Raw genomic sequence first — 20983 nt, 5'->3', positions numbered from 1 at the left:
TGGACGACATTTAGGGGACCTACTCTGAATAGTTCCAAATACTCCTGGACACGCTGAATGCACACCATTCGCTCATCAAAGTGGAAGCGACCACAAGCTGGAAGGAAGTTAATTTTTTGGACACTGCAGTATTTAAAGACTTTGATTTCAAGGAAACCGGATTCCTGAAAACTAAAGTCTACTTTAAACCTACAGACACACACGCTTTGTTGCACAGAAAAAGCCACCATCCCAAACATACGTTCAAGGGAATCTTGAAATCCCAGCTTTTGAGGTTCTGGAGACTATGCTCGAACCAAGAAGATGAAATACAAGCAACAAAAACACTGTTTAAGGCACTATGGTCCACGGGCTACTCCAAGACCCTGCTGCAAAGAAGGAAAAACAACAATCACAAGAACCAAAACCCAAGAAGGTCCCTTTGATTGGCCCCTTCTCTGCCTTTGGACTCAGGGCAAACAGGATAATTAGGTGGAACTTTGAAGACATCATGGGGACACACCGATTGGCCAAATGAATCAAATAGTTTCGGCCTATAGAAAGATAAAAAATTTGAGGGATTACATGGTTAGGGCAAAATTACCAACCATAGGAGATGTGAACAAACACTGGACAAATAATAAAATCAGTAGAGAGACGCAGTCCACATGCATTGCCGGGGAACATAAAACTGAAAATTGTGTCTACAATATAAAATGCGGGAAAATGTATGTACTGTAGGTGAAACTAAAAATAAACGGGGACTGAGACTCTCCCAACATAGATACAATGTTGAAAGAGGTTTGAAAGCAGACGAAACATTTTCGAAAGCAATCTGCAATTCAATGATTTGGAACATAACAAAAATTGGACATGCAGTGGAAAGGAAATGGATAGGGAAACTAAACACTATTTCATAAAGGCCTCAATGAAAAAAGAATGAAACAAATCTGCATTGGAGGGGGGACAACAGGAGGTCAACGAAAACACAAGTGACTACTATCTGAAAAGTGTACACACCAGATTCAAAAATAAAGAAACCGATAATAAATAGAATACAACAAAATAGTCCATTTAAGATTGCGGACTAGCATTGACAAACAGAGGATTACAATAGAAACAAGGACTTATTAGGTTGTGAAACTATATGATGCCATAGGGCGGAAAACACAGACAAGCCTGAAAAAGCAGTTTCTGCTCTTGCAACCCTCTATAAAATAAACTGCTGTATTTTAAGCCAAAAGAACTGTTGTGTTTGATAGAATAATATGTGAATATGCTGCCATAGCAGATTCATGGCCCATTTAGCCCCCAAACTTTTTAATTTGTCCCTTTTACCCTGGAAACCGTTTACAGATGTCGCACAACCGCTTTTGTTTCAACCCAGCCATAAAAAGGTAATTATATTTGTTATTCAAAATGTCATTTTTAGCTTAGAATAATTAATCAATGTCCAATATTTTGTTTAAAAAAAAAAAACGACTAAAAAATTCACTCACATTTATTTTAAACAAATCACATCACAATGAAAAAAATGGTGTCTGTAAAAAAAGTCACTGATATCTACCTGATAACTATTGCAATGTGTTTTTTTTTGTTACTGTCTCATTTTCATATGTTAGATGATAAATAATCGATCCAAACAAAGAAAAATTGGGGCAAAAAACATTTAAAAGGGTAAATATATATAAAAAAATAAAATCTCGACCACTCCTTGATGTCTGCGATTTCTGCATCGTGACCCTTGTTATATTACCATGTTTCACCCATGAAATCCCCCAAAAATGCGGCTCTGGCCATTCACAGCTGTGTCTTGACACTCAGAGATGCATGCTACATGGAGTTTTTGGATCGAAACAAGGTAAGTCTGCGATAATATCTCGCTAAAATCGTGGCGTCTTTAATTCTGCTCTCGCGTGCTCTCACCTCCAGGTAGGGTTTTGCTGTTTAAAAAAAAAAAAAAAAATTCCCCCAGAAAATTGAGACTAAGCTTTCCAATTATGTATTACACATGCATATAGGACAATTTGGAAATTTGGCCAAATTGGGGGCTCAGAGTTGAACTTCAAGTCACCGGAGTATTTTCCGCCATATATATATATATATATACATATATATTAACATCATTCTACAGCCGTTTCAATCCCATGTAGAGAGTGGTGCAACACATTGTCTGGCCACTACAATGAGATGAGATTGTTCCCCTGGAGAAAATAAGTCTCATCACTGGATTTTTGAGGAAGTTCATTGAAGAAGGTAATTCTCCTTGAGTCTTGTCCCTGTCTCAGTTTTTTCGGCACTAGAATTGCTAAGCATTAATGATTAAAAAAAAATAGCATATTACTGAAGACAGTGCTGATGTTCAATTAGTACACAACTTTGGGTAAAAATGCTGTTAAAGTGTCACTTTTTTTCTTTCCATCGCAACACCAGAGGTGCTGAGTGACCTCATTAAGTTTCGGGTTGGTTGGGAGCAGCTGATGGAAAAGCTTGATGTTGAGGTTGTAACTTCAACCTATCCAGTGGCTCAAACTTGCTTATGCAAATTGAAGCTCCCGAGCTCTTCTCAACACTCTCCTCAGCGGACCCTGGTTCTGAAGATTGAAGAAAATGGCTTCCCAGTCAGCTTTTTCCTGCCTCAGTGGGACCTGACCCGCGACCACTTGCGATAATCCTGATTAAATAAATCAAGGAGTCGGAGAAGATCAAATCAGGGTGCATGAGAAGCCTAATTTGCAGAAGTCCCTTGACATTGCCAAGTGTAGGCATGAAAATCTATCACCTTTCGGCGAAATTCGCCGTTTTGAAGTCAAAAAGGGTGACCTACTTGAATTGTGTAGCTCCGAGGAGAAACATTTTTTAGGGGGATGGCGGGGGGTGTTCGGGAGATTTTTTAGAATTATTATTATCATGTGATTAACTTGGTACGTAAACTGAGAAATTCAGAAATCGGTCCTTAAAAAAGTGACACTTAGTCAGCAAATCGTTTTGGCTGCTTCACTGACAAGAACCAATCATAGGCCCAAACTGCGTTCCATTATTCCAGTACTTCTCAAATAGTGGGGCCCGCCCCCCCAGGGGGGCGCAGAGCAATGCCAGGGGTGGCGCATGGGACCTCTGGGAACATGCTTTTTTTTTTTTTTTTTTTGCCGTACTAGAATAAAGTGTACTTGCACATCCACTCAGTGGGTGGCAGTGGCGCTTTCATTTTCAAAGTGCGCGCAGTATTTTTGAAGCAAGAGCACACGGAAGAGACTCATGAAAGAAGAGCTGGAAAGCTGTGAGTCATTTTCGAAAGCCGTTTTCCGACCGGACTCACGCAGCGACCCACTGTCTTCTCCGGTTCTCACGTGTCCGCCCGAAAAGTGCCATTTTCGGCTTGGGATCGTCACGACGACCGCCCTCACCTACGGTTCTCCCTCGGCCGCCGAGAATGCGCTTTTTTCTGGCCGTTTGCCTTTTGGCTTTGACATTTAATACAGTGGTAGATGAGGAAAGACCACTGTTTACTGTGTCTAAAAATGATTACAGCGGACAGCCGAAAGCCAAATCAATTAAGACGCCACTTAAAGACATTAGACCCCAATCTCATTGATAAACTGTTTGGTTGTTTTTCAGTGAAAACGTGCCGAATATTGCCAACAATCGTCCCGCTTTGTCAGTGTTATATCAGTAAACCAGTGAGCACTGTTAGCATGCTCAGTGCAATATAACCCCACATCATTGCAAACTGGAGGTGATACTGGGAGCAGCGAAAATAAAAACTGTCCTTCTGTCCAAAGAAACTTTTTTTTTTCTTCTTCTATTCAGTTTTGTTTTTTCGGTCAAATTTTTTGGCATATTGTCCCCATGAGTTAATGTTTCTAATCAGTTTGAATTTGTTAGTATTTACTGATTTTATTTTTCAGTATCAAATGGTCAAAAATGTACCTTGAGTGTATTTTTACAGTTTGGATGTGATTTATTTATTTTTATTTTTTTTAAATTCAGGCAAATTGATGCGTGTTAAGTCTTTTCTGTTACAAACAAAACAATGTTAATAAAGTTATACTTTATAAGTTGATCCCTGTTATTTTCTCTAATAGAAAAAAAAGGATCCAATGTGAGGCAGAGGCGTACTTATAATAGTAATAGACAAATGATACTATTTACAGTGGCGACAGAGTTTGGGGGGGCGCGAAACATTTACGTCTTCCTTGGGGGGGGGGGGGGGGCGTAACAGAAAATAATTGAAGCACTGCATTATTCCAATCGTGCGCAGACTCTTCCATGTATACATGGAGTGCTTGGAGAGCCTTTGGTTACATTGCAAAGCTGCGAAAACAAAAAGCAGGCCTTATCCACGCCGGGGCAGACCAGAGCGCAGCATACACACTGGCCGAGTAATGGTTTCAATCGTTTTCATATTTTGTCATATTAAGGTGGAGGTTAACAACACATCAGTAAATTTCTTGGACACCACGGTCTACAAAGGCCCAGATTTTGGCACAACGGGCATTCTCGAAACTAAAATATATTTCAAACCGACTGACACTCGTACATTGCTATACAAGAAAAGTCACCATCCAAAACACTTCTAACCTTGCCCGTTGATATGGTTCGTTAAATAAAGAATACATAAATAAATGAAAACTAACCCCATTCGATAATTCTCCTGCTCCTACTGTAGCGGACCGTGTGGGTTGCTGTGGGCACACTCTTCGTGGTAGACAAAAACTCATAAGACTTGTGCTCTTTTGGGCGAAGCCGTCCCGACTCTTTATTGAACCGCCAACAACTCAATCACAAACACTTTCTCCCTCTCTTTTTCACTCCTCTCCCGCGCTTGCGCACGTCATCAACATGAGACACATTTGAACGTTACACTACCAACACCAGTTGCCCCCGTTTGATATTAATGGAATAATAAATATTTTTCTCAAAAATGGTTACGATAATCTTAAACACTTACGATACATCGGGGTGATCTACCCTAGGATAGGAACTGTCACGGTTTAAAGAATCCGTAAAATGACCTTATAACCTTGGGTACTTAGGAGTTCAACTATGACATTGTAACCGTAAACTAATGACACGATAATGCAACATGAAATAACACATTTAAATAAATATTCTAAAATAATTCTGAAATAGGAATAGGACATTGTTGAGATAATAAAACAATATAAAAACAAAAAATAAAAGGATGATAAAAAAGTGTTATAAAATATATTAAAGATAGAAGAATACGTTAATATAAAATAATGGAGTAATATAATAAAACAGACTGATGGTTTATTAATGTAATATTAAATAATAATAAGGGGGTTATTTATTATGGTACTGCCGTATAGAGCCTACCCACGTACCACGTGCTCCCTGTATGGTTCCGCCCACTTGTCCGTCATTTTGACTCTGTATTAGCATTGTTTTCAATTGATGGCGGAATTTAAAATGCATTTCATGGAAGACCCGGTGCTTTCTGATGCCGCAAACTCACTGGATCTGTTGCATAAAAGGCGTTATGAGGAAAAGCTTCGTTCTATACAGTCGCCAGATCCATATTTGATGCCCAAATCGATGTTTTTCGACCCACTGTCTTCGCCCTGTCTGCCTGACATCTGCTACGTAGATATTTACAATGATCTTGTCCACACTAAATCAGCCTATTCTCACGAAAATATGAAAAACTTCAAGAGCTTGGAGGCTTATAAATACAGTGGTACCTCTACATACGATCACTTCGACACACGATCTTTTCGACATCCGACGTAAAATTTGAGCCGCCATTTGTTTCTACATCCGACGAGTTGCTCGAAATACGACGACATGACAGCACTGCAAACGAACGCACGGTGGATTTTCTTGTGTGAGAAATCAACACAGTTTTCAAAAAAAGTTGATACAGTTGGAGAAACAAGGAAAAAAGTGATGCTTACCTTTGAAATGAAGATGCAAGTTATAGAAAAATATGAGCTTGGGGTGCGCGTCCCTGAACTGGCTCAACAATACAGCTCCATGGTCCTCTTCCGACCACCGTTCGCCACTATTTATAAGTTAAGGTGACAATTATTATTGTGGTAACATTGCCAAGGAAATCGCCAGCTTCGTCACGTTTTTATCATTTATTTAAGAACTTATCCAACACAAAACGCCCATTGTCTTAAGCAGTTGACCGCTCTCAAGAAAACGAAAGTATTATCTCTACCGCACCGACCTATCTCACTGAGACGTCACCTTCGCGGTGCGTTCAGGGACAGTAAAAAGTGTCCGCCATATTAGAATCCGATTCGTTGCATTATTTACAGGAATAATTATTAATTATTCTTCTTATTATTATATTATTCTGAATTATTTATTAATAACTTATTTGTTTTTCTATGTTTAATTGCCATTTGTAACAGTGCCAGCAGTATTTATTAAGAATTTAGTGTATGTTTTTAGGCTTTGGAACGAATTAATGGAATTATAATGTATTCCTATGGGAAAATCCTGCTCGACATACGACCATTTCGACTTACAAACAAGGTCCTGGAACGAATTAAATTCGTATGTAGAGGTACCACTGTACTTCATTGCTGGTTGGGTGAAACAGGTCCTCGTCCACGAAAATTCGGCAGGAATCTATCTTGTGCTTGGAAAGGTGAGTTACGAAATTTTCAATTCAAAATCTTTTGTTATTGCTAACATCCACTGTCAAGTCTAATGTATTTCATGTCGTTTGTCAATGGAGTTAAGGCTTTTAATGTTTATATGGTTTAGCGATAGCATTTTCACTACATACATACGTGTATGTTGTCGGCGATTAGCCTAGCAATGATCTTAATTGTGGTTATTTGTCAGCCCCGTAGACGAGGCCAGTTTCTTTCACTTGGTACCAGCTAAATATTATTCAAAAAATAACGATGGTGGAAGAAAGGGAAGTCACAAACATCTTGAATTTGAAACTATGTCGTACTACGTCGTATGTTGTCGGCGATTAGCCTCGCAATGATCTTAATTGTGGTTATTTGTCAGCCCCGTAGACGAGGCCAGTTTCTTTCACTTGGTACCAGCTAAATATTATTCAAAAAATAACGATGGTGGAAGAAAGGGAAGTCACAAACATCTTGAATTTGAAACTATGTCGTACTACGTCGTATGTTGTCGGCGATTAGCCTAGCAATGATCTTAATTGTGGTTGTCAGGCCAAAACCCTCTAAATGTATATTAAATGCATCTTACCGGATATAAAATGACTACTACATAGTCTGTGGTGATTTTTTGGTGTCCAGTTTTCACGTCGAATTGCAGCCGTCCATTTCGCTCTCCTCTTTGGATCCCTCGGAATACGGTAAAACTTCAAGTCTCTCCTTCCATCTTCTCTGTTAGTGCAACCAACAGCCACACACGCCTTCACCATTTTGATTATTAATGTTAAGGAGCAGAAAAACACGCCGTAAATAGGAGAAATGTACGTAGCCGTAACAGGTTAACACTATGTTCTGACGGACAAGTGGGCGGAACCATACAGCGAGCACGTGGTACGTGGGTAGGCTCTATAGGGAGGATCTGCCGCTGGTTCGTTCGTCGTTGCTTACTTTACTCGATTCTGCCCATATTAGTCCATGATTGGTCGGTCACATTTTGGTGTGACTGGTAACATACCTCTTCTCCATTTCCTCAGTCGGACGTGGAGAGTAGGATGGGCAGCCGAGTATAGCGAGACTACACTGGGGCACCTCTCGGGGAGACTTACTCACAAGTGCTTTATCTCGGCTGCCCGTTTTATTCTTAATTCCTTATGTCCCTCAAATTTACCCATGCTGTGTTTGGGCCCGCGAATGTAATAGTGTCTGTTAATAAAACTGTTTGGGGTTGGGTCGTTCGGACATACTGTGATTCGTTGGGGTCCTTAAACCCCCTCTTACCTGTGTTTTCCCCTTTTATTGGGGAGGAGGACACGTAATGAGGGTGGGTGGCAGAGTACAGTATGTCGCTACTGGGACACCTCTGAGGGAGACTATCTCTGCCACCCGTGGACACCACTAACCTGGTTACAGCTCTTTATATGCAGACTTGTTGAATTTGAATGGACACCGGATCTGTGACATGGAAGACCTGGCACCGGAAAGTGCTGACCTACCGCCTCCTGAATCTGACCAGATGACCGTCTTGGGGATCCAAGCGGACTGGATGCTGAGACCACAGTCATCGTTGACCACCTGCGGGATATTCTGCCTTGGCCACGTCTCCTGACTCCGCGACCGCCTGCACCATGCATCTCCTTCCATCTGGGAGCGACAACCTGGAGAAACATCGACCGGAAGATGTCTGGAATCCCACCCTGCGACGTTTCATATTGCTTTGCCTGACAACTTGTCCTAGACCTATCTTCACCTGCTAAATCTGAATGATTTAATGACAGATATGTCTCAACTTTAATTATAATGTCATTGAAAGTATAGTAATTGCAGTCTTTCTTGCATAACTTCGATGAAAATGGTGGATTCAACTCAATTGCAATGACACCTTTAAAAATTAATCTAGTCATTCTGTCTCCATTTGGTGGATATTCTGGGGTATACCACATTGGTATATTTGTACATTGTACCCAATGATAATTATTCCTTTTTCTCATTTGATATTTATTAAATGTCTCGTTTTGGGACTCACGTAATTTGTACTGTTGACTATTTGAAAATTGGAACTACACTACTGACTACTGTTACAGTCTTTGTACAAACACAATCAAATATTAATATAAATTCCCACGGTGATGATAAACCTCACGCTTTATTAATTAACTCACCAACGACTTGACTGCACCATTTCTCAACAAGTGCAGCGTGCGGAAAATTTTACACACAGGTGTGGGATGTTTCCTCATTAAGATAAAACTGGAAGCATGGGGTTGCGCGCGATGCGCCTTTCAAAATAAACGCAGGGACGGAAGTGCCCGCAAATTCACACAATCCAGCACACCATTTACAGTGGTTGTGAGATGAAGGATTTTTACTGGTATTAAATTGAACTGACTCATATTTAAACTGTGACATTGTAAAGTGGGAAATACTTCCAACTTGGGGATTTGCTGTTTGATGATTCACAATCAAAATTTGGAGGACGCCATCTTATAGGATACAATAACAAAACTATAAAATGTCGAACAAGGTACAATGCTTCGCTGATGTATACGAGCCCCGGGGGGGAACAGTGAACGCACCAGCTAACAGTAGTATGCAGTTTAGCATTAGCACCCTTCGGTTTCTATTACTTGTTCATGGAGGCCGATGACTCCCTCTCGTTAGCGTAACGATTCTCTCGCGGATCGAATGAAGTATCCGATTGAAGGACATGACTAGCTGTGTCTTTTGTTAGTGATGTTACAACATTTATGTGTATTTCACTTGGGATACGGAACGATAGTGTTGGAGGCAGTCTTTCAGGTCCTCCGCGTGTTCGTTTTCAATTCAGGTGAGACGGCTAGACTGGATTGCAAAGTAAAAGACTGACTGGAGGCAAGAGATCATTACTGTGCAGTTTTAATTTCAGAAATATCTGGGTGCATTCAATGACAGAACAAAGCTGTGTGGAAAAAAATGCACGCCGAACAGAGAGCTCGACGTTGCTTATATACTGTACTTAAAAGGAGGTGTCTGTTTGGTGATTAATTGATCATGCAAAATAGGCCATGAGCCTTGCTGATTGGCAGTTAAAAGTCCATGATTATTGTTGGCAGTTAAAGTCCATGATTATCTGAGGCAAAACTAACTATCAGCAGCTTCAGTGAAAAACAACTGGTCATGCTTGCAAGCATATCAGAAGATTGCATTAGGCGAGATGTATACTGACTTCAATAGCCATAGTTAATACAGAAGCCAGCGCTACTACGTTTCCCCATACTGGAAGTCGGCCATATTTGGAGTTCTTTACACTGCTTTACTGTTCAATGCATTGTCTTCCAGACTACGGCGTCAGTATATACAGATTTCGGTCTTGATGGGGTTGTTCATGTGTAACACGCCATATTGAGTGGATTAAGGGTTATTAATTGGACACGAAACAATCTTTAGATGTTGATTTGTCTACGTTTACAGTTGAATATAGCCAAAATGGATAAATTCACCTATCTAAGTACTTGTTTGATTATGTCATTGCATTATGACTAATGTAAGTGCTAGGGCGACAACTGAAAACTATGTAAAATAACGCAGAAGGGAACATTCCCATGTTGTAGCGTGTTTGTGTTAGCACGGGAAATCGACTTTTACATTGAAATGCAAGATGATTTAGGTTTTTCTTTTTTCACAACTAGAATACTGTTTTTCCAGAGAATGTCTAGATTTCCTCGATTCACCTACCTGTGGTAATATATTAACGATAACACCATGTATAGCATATTTTGTTTCCAAGTTCCTAGTTTGTTTTGTCGCATTGACATATAGAAACACTTTTGTTTGCCAAAAGGTTTGGGTTTGTGTTCACGACTTTTAAATTCTATTTTCCACTTTTCTTGACTGTTGCACTTTCCAATGCTTGTATATAGGTGTGTACATTTCCTTTTTTATTTTATAGATTTAGTTTGACCTGAAACACAAAGAAATTACATTTAAAAAATATTTCCTGCATAGCTTAACTAAATTTTGAATATACCCTCTAATTTTAGCAAACCCAAACCTGTACATTTTTCATTTTGGACACAAGCAACACAAAATGATTACAAGACAGGAACACAATTTTATTATTTTCCTCAAAGTTGTGCAATGTATAACAATAATATCTTATTACCGTTTGATAAATAAAATCCTATTTTTTTATTGAACAATGGGTGAAATTGGTGTCATGGTTCATTGTTTACACCTAACATTTTATAGATCAGTGGCCTGTGATGGTTGCTTGTGCAGCATGGATTCCCCAAGGACCAAGAGCAGCAGAAAAAATGGATGGCAATGGTCAGCCGTCAAAACATCAAATAAGCTTTTTTGGTTTGTTTGTTGCCGTTTAAAAATGGGCTTGGTGCCCACAGCTAGCAGTCACCATCAGCAGGCACCAGCAGCTGTCCCAAGAAGCAGCCGCATGATGTGGATCATGACAATGTAACCTAAAAATAAAATAAATACATTAAATTAGTTTTCCAATATAAATTTGTATGTTTTGTTGACATCACTTTTCAATCTATACACATCTCCAAAATAATATAATAACGTCAAACATTTTGACAGAGCTTATGGTCTGGCAATTGGTTTTGAGTTCGGGAAAGAGGGAGTTTTCGTAACATGCGCAGGCCAGAGCCTTAATCCCTGGGGTCCTGCTCACCGTGGAAATGCAAATTTGAAGCAGGGTAAACTGGGGTAGGCCTACTTTACCCTAATGCTTCATTTTTGTCCTTTTTCCCCCTCTCCCCAGTATTGAATGATTTTTAATGTTTTTGTATTTCTTTGGCTTAATGTGGTTATGTAATAGGGTATTGTACAGTATCATAATAACAACGGTTCATATAAATAAGCTTGTGCTGAGAAGTTTTAAAATCAAATAAAATAAGCAGTTACTTACAATGTTACTCATTGAGTATTTTCAGCTGATACTTTTACTCGTACTTGTACATTTTTTTGGATGACTACTTTTACTTGAGTAATAATATTTTGAAGTAATGCTACTCAAGTAAAATTTTTGGCTACTCCACCCACCTCTGCTTTCGTCACCTTTTTTTGTTGTCACCTGAACACTCTGCCATGCTTTCATCACGTGTTTTTGTTCATTCTGATTTTTCAGTCTCATTCCACCTGGACTGTGTGGAGATGGGCCTGCATCCCGTGGAGCTGCGGCTACGTTCAGTCGTGCTGCACTGGGGCCAGCGCAATCATTCATTGCCACCCTTACAGTTTAAATGGATTGGACATATATCACTGTCGATAGTAGCAAATAAGTACGTTAAATACAGTAAGCAATGCTTACATTTGAATAATTTTTTACCAAATTAATCTGAATAAGGTGTCATGGAGATGTAACACAAAAAGAAAGTCATCTGTAGATGAACTTTTTGCTTTTTTCTGGCAGAGGGACTTGTCAAAGGCCTCGAAACAGCTGCTCGACTTTTATATTGGGTCAATAAATAGTTTTTGTGAAACAACTCCACGGAGCTGCGTTGCAGTTTCGCGGAGTTGTGCGCCAGCTCCGCGGGGCTGGTCGAGGGCCACCGGGGCCCAGCCGCAGCTCCACGGGAGCCACGTGCCCCGGAACAACTGTATTCTATCAGAGGCGCTTTATGATGTATATGTTAAACTTTGTATGTGCTTGGCATAATAATTATACATATATTTTAGCTTGGTTGGTGGGCGATTTTATCCTTTTTAAGCCGACTCTGCTAACTGGTGCAATGTGCGAGGGGATATTGATCTGTGTACAACCACGAATGAATAAGACAGGCATGGAAAATCTCTCACCTTTCGGCGAAATTCGCCGTTTTGAAGTCAAAAAGTGACCTACGTGAATTGTGTGAATCAGAGGAGAAAATTTAAGGGGGCCTCAGGAGATTTTTTTTTTAATGTCAGACGCTTGGAATGCAAGCGGGGAAAGCGGCACAAAGTGCACCAGAGTGGCCAAAACATAAGAGTACACTGTTGTGACCAGTCTCTTCAATGCTAAACTTGACTGCACGTCGGCCGTGAATGAACACCTAAAGCGCAGTCACCTAGTTTTAATTTTGGAAGACAGACAATTACAAGCTGACAGATTGTAAATCCATCTGTCACAGGGTGAAAGTGTTTTACTATTCTACTATTTTGATTCGTTTTTAGTTGTGTGGTTTGGTTTGATTTTATATTCACGGCTTGTAGTGTGTAGTTTAACTTCCAGCCTGATTGACACCACTTGCAGGACACCTGTAACACTCTGGCCAGTCTAACGAGACAGAGGACTAAGTCAATGGCGTACCGCACGCAGGCTATTTTTAGACCGTGACATCGCATCGTAAAGTGGAAGTGGGACATTATATATACGCCCTCGCATGCAAACCATTACCGAATATTTCCGAATTTCCTGAATATAACGCGCACTTTTTCCCCCGAAAATCAACTTGTAAAATCATGGTGCGCATTATAAACGGGTACATGGATTTAGACAGAAATATATATATGTAACGGGTACAAAGTGTATCCGTTGTAGCACGTGGAAACCTCCCCGCCGATTCCTTCATGTAAGGACGCTAACGGCTGCGCCGTTGATTGGAGCTTTATTGGCGCAGTGGTTAACGTCCTTGCCTGCCGACTAGATTCGTCGCGGCGTGCGGGTTCACGTCCCAGCCTGGTCAGAGGTGGGAGCGGAACGCGGCGCGGCATTGACACTCGGGTTACAAATCACCTCAGTCCCGATGAAATGGTCGATATTATCGGAACATGCAAATTATTCGGATTCCCTGAAATTGACTATGCGGCAGGAATGGAGAACTTCTACCAGGCTACTCATACGGAGGTTCAATTGGATGATGCAGAAATCTCGCGAGTTTGCTCATACACGAAGTGGAAGATGTGCGAGTCCTTTTTCGCCAGGCACGGACGATGGCCCAATGTCTCACTCCGTCCAGGAGCACCGAATCGTCTCGAGGAGGGCATTGCTAGGGCTATGTGGGTAACGGATCAGAGATTATCGACTGGACTTCCACCGCTCAAGCTTGAAGATTGGGTGTTTGTAGTCATTGAGAAAAATGCGGAGTTCAATACATTGGTGTCTCACTCTGAACTCTTGAAAGAAAGCTCTATGTCCTCTCCGATCCACCTACAATGCCCACATTCTCAGCAACAAGAAGGTTCCACTTTCAGACAAGCGAACTCTGCTGCATTACCTCCTGACTCGTGATATTCATGAGACTTAATTGTGCTGAGCTCATGAAATCAGTGACCCTCGGTGATCAGCTTCCTCTAGATTATCTCATCATTAAGTTAACCGCAAAAGAAAAGCTCAAAGAAGAGGGATGGTACTTCGGTCAAACCACATACATGAATCGATATCGGATGGTGTGTCAAAACTACAATGTGAAAAACATGATTGGGAGATACCTCCGGGTGTCAACGTTGGCTTATTCAGAGCTTGACACATTAACTCGAATCACCTCACTCCAGGAGCTGTCATTGGCGAATCCGGACTCCAAGGTCTTTATCTACACACTTGATGCCACAAAATGGAACAACCGCATGCGACACGAGTTTGTTGGTGCATTCGGGGCAATTATTCTTGATCGGTGGTATGGCACAGAGCTATACTGTCATACCAAAGAATATTTCCACCTTAGCAAGTACTTCTGTCCGACTGCAACAGGTCATTGGGAGTGGGATGGTCAGGAGGGGGGCATTGAGGGATTGAACCAGGATGAATGAGGGGCTGCATGGGCCATGGGCGTTAGTTGCTTCCTTGAGTCGGCTGGGTATAAGTTCCATGCCATGGCAAAGGGGGATGACTTGCGTCTCGTGCTTGTTCTTGTGCTCGTGCACTTAATTGACTCTCTGCCAGAAAAGGAAAGGTCATTCATTAACCTACTAAAGACCCAAATTGCAACCCAAGTCCAAAAGCTGGGACATGAACAGAAGTTCAATGAGACTACGCGTCATGCGTCATGTTTTCCTGGTCCAAATCACACTGGCTCCGTGGCATCAAGCTGCCTTCAATGATAAAAAAGGCCTGTAAGATTGATGGGTATTCCAACGCCCTATACCCGGGTCTTCGGAGATGATTGGATCGTCCATGGCTGCTGCTCATTCTGCTTGCATAGAATGTGACAACCATGTTGCTCCTTATGCCTTAGGATTGTTAAGAGCATGCCTTCACTTACGAGGAACTAAACTTGACAACCTAACCCCAATGCAGATGGCAACCTACCTCCTATGACCTTCTCTAGGAGGACCACCGGTACCACCCCTTGTCACCTTCCTGCAGCGCTCTGAGTCTGATCTTTTGACATATGGCATTTCCCAGCTTGTTCACGTAATTGAAACTGGGGCAGCTAAAATCTCGTCGGCAGTGAAATCTTAATGTGTCTCTCAGCCGGCGAGCCCGACCGGAACAACTATTAATGGACCCGTACTCACTCCCCATCAACAAGCCCACAGGACCGAAAGGGGTTATTGAGGAGGCGGTGAGGAAAGGACTAGGGCAATCACGAAAAACCACCATATGAGAGAGGTTGTCATCGCAGGAACTGGCAAGCATCGAAGAGCGATCTGTGAAAGTTTGGCCAGTCTGGAGCCTTACCACGCAAAGGTTGCATCTGACCTTTACGATTGCTCACCGCCCAAGATTGTCGATGATTTCATCTCAAAGTTTGAGTCAGGGAAAAGCATATTTGAGTTCCTTAATGTGAGCTTGGGCCGGAGAAGAGCAGAACAGGTCTTGCGCAATGCCCACAAAGCGGAGCTCAAGGAGTTGGAATACTGGGCGGCAATCGTACCTGGGGGTGCTGGAAGGAACCTATTCGGGGTTTACTTCCCTTCGCAGGAGCTGCCGAGTCCGGGCGACACTAGTGTTTGCCCCACCTCGTTATGTATCACGATCCAACGGGACGCATGGGGAAAAGACATCTTAGGGATCACATACCCGACTTTGGCTGATCAACTCACCCTTCTTACTCAACGTGAAGGTGTCCTGTTGACCTTTTCGACTGATCTGACCCTCGAGGAGAATCACTTCACTTTGAACACGCAAGCTCCTAGCCACTTCGCATCCCGGAGATGCCCGACGAGGTATTCTAAAGGATCAGGACAAGCATTCCTCGGTCTAGAAACTGGGTCCGGGCTTGGGGACACATTTGTCAAAATTGACAAGGCTTCACCAGCCCTTCGTTGTGTCAACAGACTGCTGAGATTATATGCCTTCACGAAACGCGAAGGGTCAGACATCAAGGCAGTAATTCAGCAACTACTGGCCTGCTACACAACTCTGGACATCCGGGCACTTGATCCGTTCATCCCGACACAAGTACATGGAACCTCCACGTATCGCCTCCGTGCACATGGATTTAGAGAGTCAATCACGCCCAATAGCTCCACCAACAAGTTCTCATGCTGTACGTTTGAGTCAGATACCCATCGTAAAATCCGGCATGACACAGCGGATTATACGATCAATTTCATGGCTGTGCTGTGTTTCATGGTGGAGATGGCCAGTTGGGAGGGACAATTCTCAGATACAGTCTTTCATGGGGATCAATTCTGGGCTACGGTAATTGAGTGTCCTGTCCGCTATGCTGAGGTGCCCATTGAAAATTATACACTCAACTCCATTGACCTTGTGCCTAACATCTGCGAGGGGAACCTACTCCTCAAAGTTTCCGCTGAGGAGGAGGAGAACTTGCGTGCACAACTCCTTGAAACTGTAAACACAGCATTACGGAGTAACACTGTTGACCTAACCAACATCATTAGAGGACAACGAGCTCAACAAATTGTTATAGAGATGTTTTTGTCGGATGACGAAACAAAGCAAAGGTTGTTCAATATTTTCCGAGTCGGGGGAGTTGATGATCGATCTAGAGCAGTGACTGACGTGTTATACAACTCACTGTCTATGAACTGGAGTATGGCAACGGTGAAACGGTTACGTCCGGAGGATGTGGCCGAAGGACTTCTGGCGACAGTGGCTTATTGGGCTCCTCATGCTGTGGGAGGAGATTGTACAGGGGAGATGGCAGCTTGGGTAGCCAGGGTCCCTGTAGAAAAGCTTCCACTAGTAGAAGCAGTTCGTGTCCTCATGAAAGCAGGCTTGATGCAGATGGTTATGGCTTATTTCATTGCCACCCGTGAATCACACCCTCCTGCTGGAGCACTCTCCAATGCCATCATCGGTGCATGATGGTTGGTGAAGCTCTTGGCAACAGAAGTCAGCCAATACTTTTATCGTATTCGGGAGGGTGAGATCCCGTGTCGAGTTGTACTGCAGCATGGGGCAGAGCGCGAGTCGTCGCGACAGCGTGTCAACCATGCCTGGCGCGACCTGTGGTGGAGCCTGGTTTCAAGCCTAATTGAATCGAACAACATCCCGTTGATCAGGTATGGTTCAAACATGGATGACAAGATACTCTGTCTGGTTCTCCTTATGCATTTTATATCTCATCACCACGTTCTGCAGCACCTTCCAGATGACACAGCCAGAGTGCCCTTTCTTCTCAAGACTGACAAGGTTCTAGAGGTGCTCTCTGAGCTCAGCCTTGATTATACCCTCTTGTCGGACAGATGCAAGTATCGCCTTCGCCATGCCCAGCATGAGGAGGTCATACACTTCATCAGAAAATGAGAATCGCATTCCCGACCTCACTGAGGACGCAGTTGACTAAATTAATGACGCATTCATGCGATCAGGGCTTACACTTGAAGTGATCATAGCTATCAAAGATCAGCTGGTGGAGATTGTGAGGGAAGAGGCAGCGAAGGTTTCGGAGGGAGAGTGTAACGGGTACAAAGTGTATCCGTTGTAGCACGTGGAAACCTCCCTGCCGATTCCTTCATGTAAGTACGCTAACGGCTGCACCACTGGCTCGAGCTTTATTGGCGCAGCGGTTAATGTCCTTGCCTGCCGACTAGATTCGTCGCGGCGCCCGATACAGATTTTTTTTATTGACACACCCATGTTGTGTTGAAGAAACGTATGCGGCGACCTGTTGCAGACCATTACGGTACGTGACGTCACCATTTTGTTTCGGTAATACTTTACTCGGCCAAATGATTTCGTCTGAAAAAAGCAGAATTTAACACACTCTTCATAAAGCACAGAATTTGGTTTCTTGAACTCATTTATTGCAGCTCCGCAACTCTGACAGTAACAAACGTAAGCACACAGACTTCCTGTGTCCGTCAACTATATCTGTCCCTCGGGAAACTCAAACCCAAATAACAATAGTTCCTATTGTTACTGTCATGTTGACAGCAATGAGTTCTCACGGATTTCCGACTTACGGTAAAATGAAAGTGAGAAAAGAATGTATCAATCCATGGAAGAAACATTTATTCATCATGATGAAACGAGCAAGTTATACAGCAGCCTTTAAAAGAAAAGTCACATCCGTTTTGTTTTCTCCTAGATTCTGGTAAGTTGGAAAAGTCAAATCATATTACCGTAAATATTGTCAGTTTATGGTAATGTTTTGAACTACCAATGTGCTATGCTTGTGCTGTGTTTCACCAGTCAGTAAAATGACATTTCTGTGTCTGTACACGAGCTGTTTTTTTTTATTCTTCTATTTATTGGTGCTAAAATTAGGGTGCGAGTTATAAACGGGTACAATAATTTTCCCTATATATTTTACAAGTAAATTTGCGGTGCGCAATATGCACGGGTGAGCCTTATATTCGGGAAATTACGGTATATTCGGCCTTCTTTCTCCGGTAATCTTTCAAAAAAATGACATGCCGATTATTCACTGCTACTATGGAACTTGTAGAAACGACTCTAGACATTACGACATATACAGTAAAAGGATGTTTTCTTCATACTCTCCCGGAACCAAAAACTGAAGAATGGAGCTACTATGGCGCAGACATCTAAAAGACCAGCTTAATGACAGCAAGTTGAAGCTGTTCACATTTCATATGCAGTAAACATTTTGTTTGTCCAAGAGGTAAGCCATTTTGATATTTTGACTTTTTTAGCGTGGCGTTTGCCGTGCTGCTTCTGTCTGACAATGAATAACCTGGGGGAAAAAATTAAAGTGGTATCTGACTGCCACCGTTGTTCCCTTTTCTGATGTAAAGAAACAACTTTAGTAAGGGGGAAGTGTAAATAAATGAATAGAATTAAGAGTTTATTATTAATGAAAAAATGAAAAGTTTTCGTTGGCTGTAAACAAGTAGCATTTGCGATCGCTACACATAAACAGCAATGTCAATTGCCCCTCAAAAGAACTGTCAGAGACGTAAGGAAACCAGATATATATGAAAGAGGGCTTATGGTGGTAAAAGGATGGATTGTTGAAATGGGAGGATGTCATTGTCAGTGCCGTAAGAAGGAAGAAGATGTCGATAAAAAAGCTAAGGGTAAGCTTAGGTCGGCTCGTTTTTCCGTCTTTTTCCAACCGTTGACACTCAAGCCATTCTTCGGACAGAATTGGTAGGTTTAGCTCTGTAAACATCTCCTTTGTACACCATTTCCATTCATTTCCTATTGGGGACAAACAAACTTGTCCCCCCTTAGCTAACGTCATAAATATTAATGAGCTGAAGTGACGTGTCGCGTGCGGTACCCCATTGTGGCCGACAGGGGCGGGACAATGCAGTGAGCCTGGTCAATAAAAAGGTACAGGTGGCATGGACACTACAAAAAGTACAGAGTCAGGAGGACGCCAAGGCACGGCACAACGAGAGGCGGCAGGAACGACCAGGCAGCCCAATAGACGTGAGACGACCACAGGAAGGCCCTGGCCGACGTGCCACAATGTGAAACAACCGCAGCGGCAGGGCGACAGGCTCCGCCGCCTCGGCGGTGAGTATTAGAAAGACAAGCGTGGCACGTGGCGGAGAAAAATTATTGTCAGGGGCGTTAGAGACTTGGGAACCCGCACTGCTGGTCATTGTTTTTTTACATCACGGGCCTGCCTACGGCGGAGAGAGACAACGAGAGCGGCCGCCACAGAGGACAATGGACTCCACCTGCATATGAACGACTTCTAGTGCCCTCCTCTAATTGTTGGCCTGTGACGTTTATGGTTTTAGCCTTTTTAGCTTTTATGCCCGTTTACTTTTGACGCCTTTTTAACACTTGTAAGTGCAATAAACATTGTAACCTGTGAAACGACTTATCTCCTTGGTTGCTCTGCCACCCGGTTTCCCCCATTTTACCTCATGACAAGACCCGGAAATTTGGCGTTGTCAGCAGGACATCGACTACACAGTTAGAAAAGGGGACAGGACACAATAGATTTTTATTTTTGTTAAACGGGGAGAGAGTGTCAAAATGGACCCTGTTTTTATCTCAGCTGCCAACTTGTTTTAATACTTCAGTTCTACTTGTTTTAATACAGTTCTAAAACTGACTGTGCGTTTTGTTTTTACAAGTATTTTTATATTGCATGGTTTTAGTGTAGAGTTTTAATTGTTGGCAGCTGAGGGTGATCATGGATGGAGGGACCACCCCCCGTACATGATTGATGTCGTTTTAAAGAGAGGCTGGACTGGAGAACTGGGGGCAGACAGGCAGGAGGCGGAAGCAGGCGACACGTTGCGGCGTCTGCGCGCTCCTACCCACCCGTATGGCAACGACTGGCCAAGATGAAAGTGGCACTGGCGGCCCCGAGCGACGCTGTACAGGACGAGACATGGGCGGCAAAGAGAGATGCCGGAACAGGCTTGAGTTTTTTGTTAGCTATTTTATCATTTTCAAAATAAATGTGCGTTGTTAAAACAACACCTTTAGTCTCCCCTTTTTTAATGGTGGAAAAAATGTCGATGAAAAAAAGAACCTCCGAGCGGGTGTGACACCTAACTGACGACATGTTTTATTGAAATTGCCAAGTCTGTCGCAATATGCAATGAGTCCAAATATCGCATGGGAAATAAAAAAGGAGGGCGGTAATTTTCACTGTTGCGTTTTATCATTGCGTGCATGAGACTAGTTCTTTTAAAGATGTTTATTGGTCATCAACACGCCATAGAAGTTCAAACATACAAAATAAGGAAACACATCTATATTAAAACACTGTAAACGTTAGCATTGCTTCATTGAGGCTAATGGGGGGGGGGGTAACAGCATTTGCATACAAAAAAATTACTTACACCACATGCAATGACAAAAAGCTTTTTTTTTTGCGGAATGTAAAGCTCTAGTAGCGGATCAGCGAACTTCCGTTAAACATTTCAAAATAAAAGCATGTCATGTTCTTCAAATAGCAATTCTTGAGGTAATCCCACATACTCCAAAATTCAGATTCTACACTAAGAATAGCTTCAAAATGACACCCTTTATGAAAAATCTGATTATAATAATCATTGCCTTGTTATTTACGTGTTTATTTGTACTTTAAGAATTTAAGTGTTCCAAAATGTTTTTGTGAATAAGTGTCAATTTC

The sequence above is a fragment of the Corythoichthys intestinalis genome, chromosome 11 (genome assembly GCF_030265065.1).
Source record: "Corythoichthys intestinalis isolate RoL2023-P3 chromosome 11, ASM3026506v1, whole genome shotgun sequence".
NCBI classification, from domain to species: domain Eukaryota; kingdom Metazoa; phylum Chordata; class Actinopteri; order Syngnathiformes; family Syngnathidae; genus Corythoichthys; species Corythoichthys intestinalis.
This window is presented reverse-complemented; position numbering follows the sequence as displayed.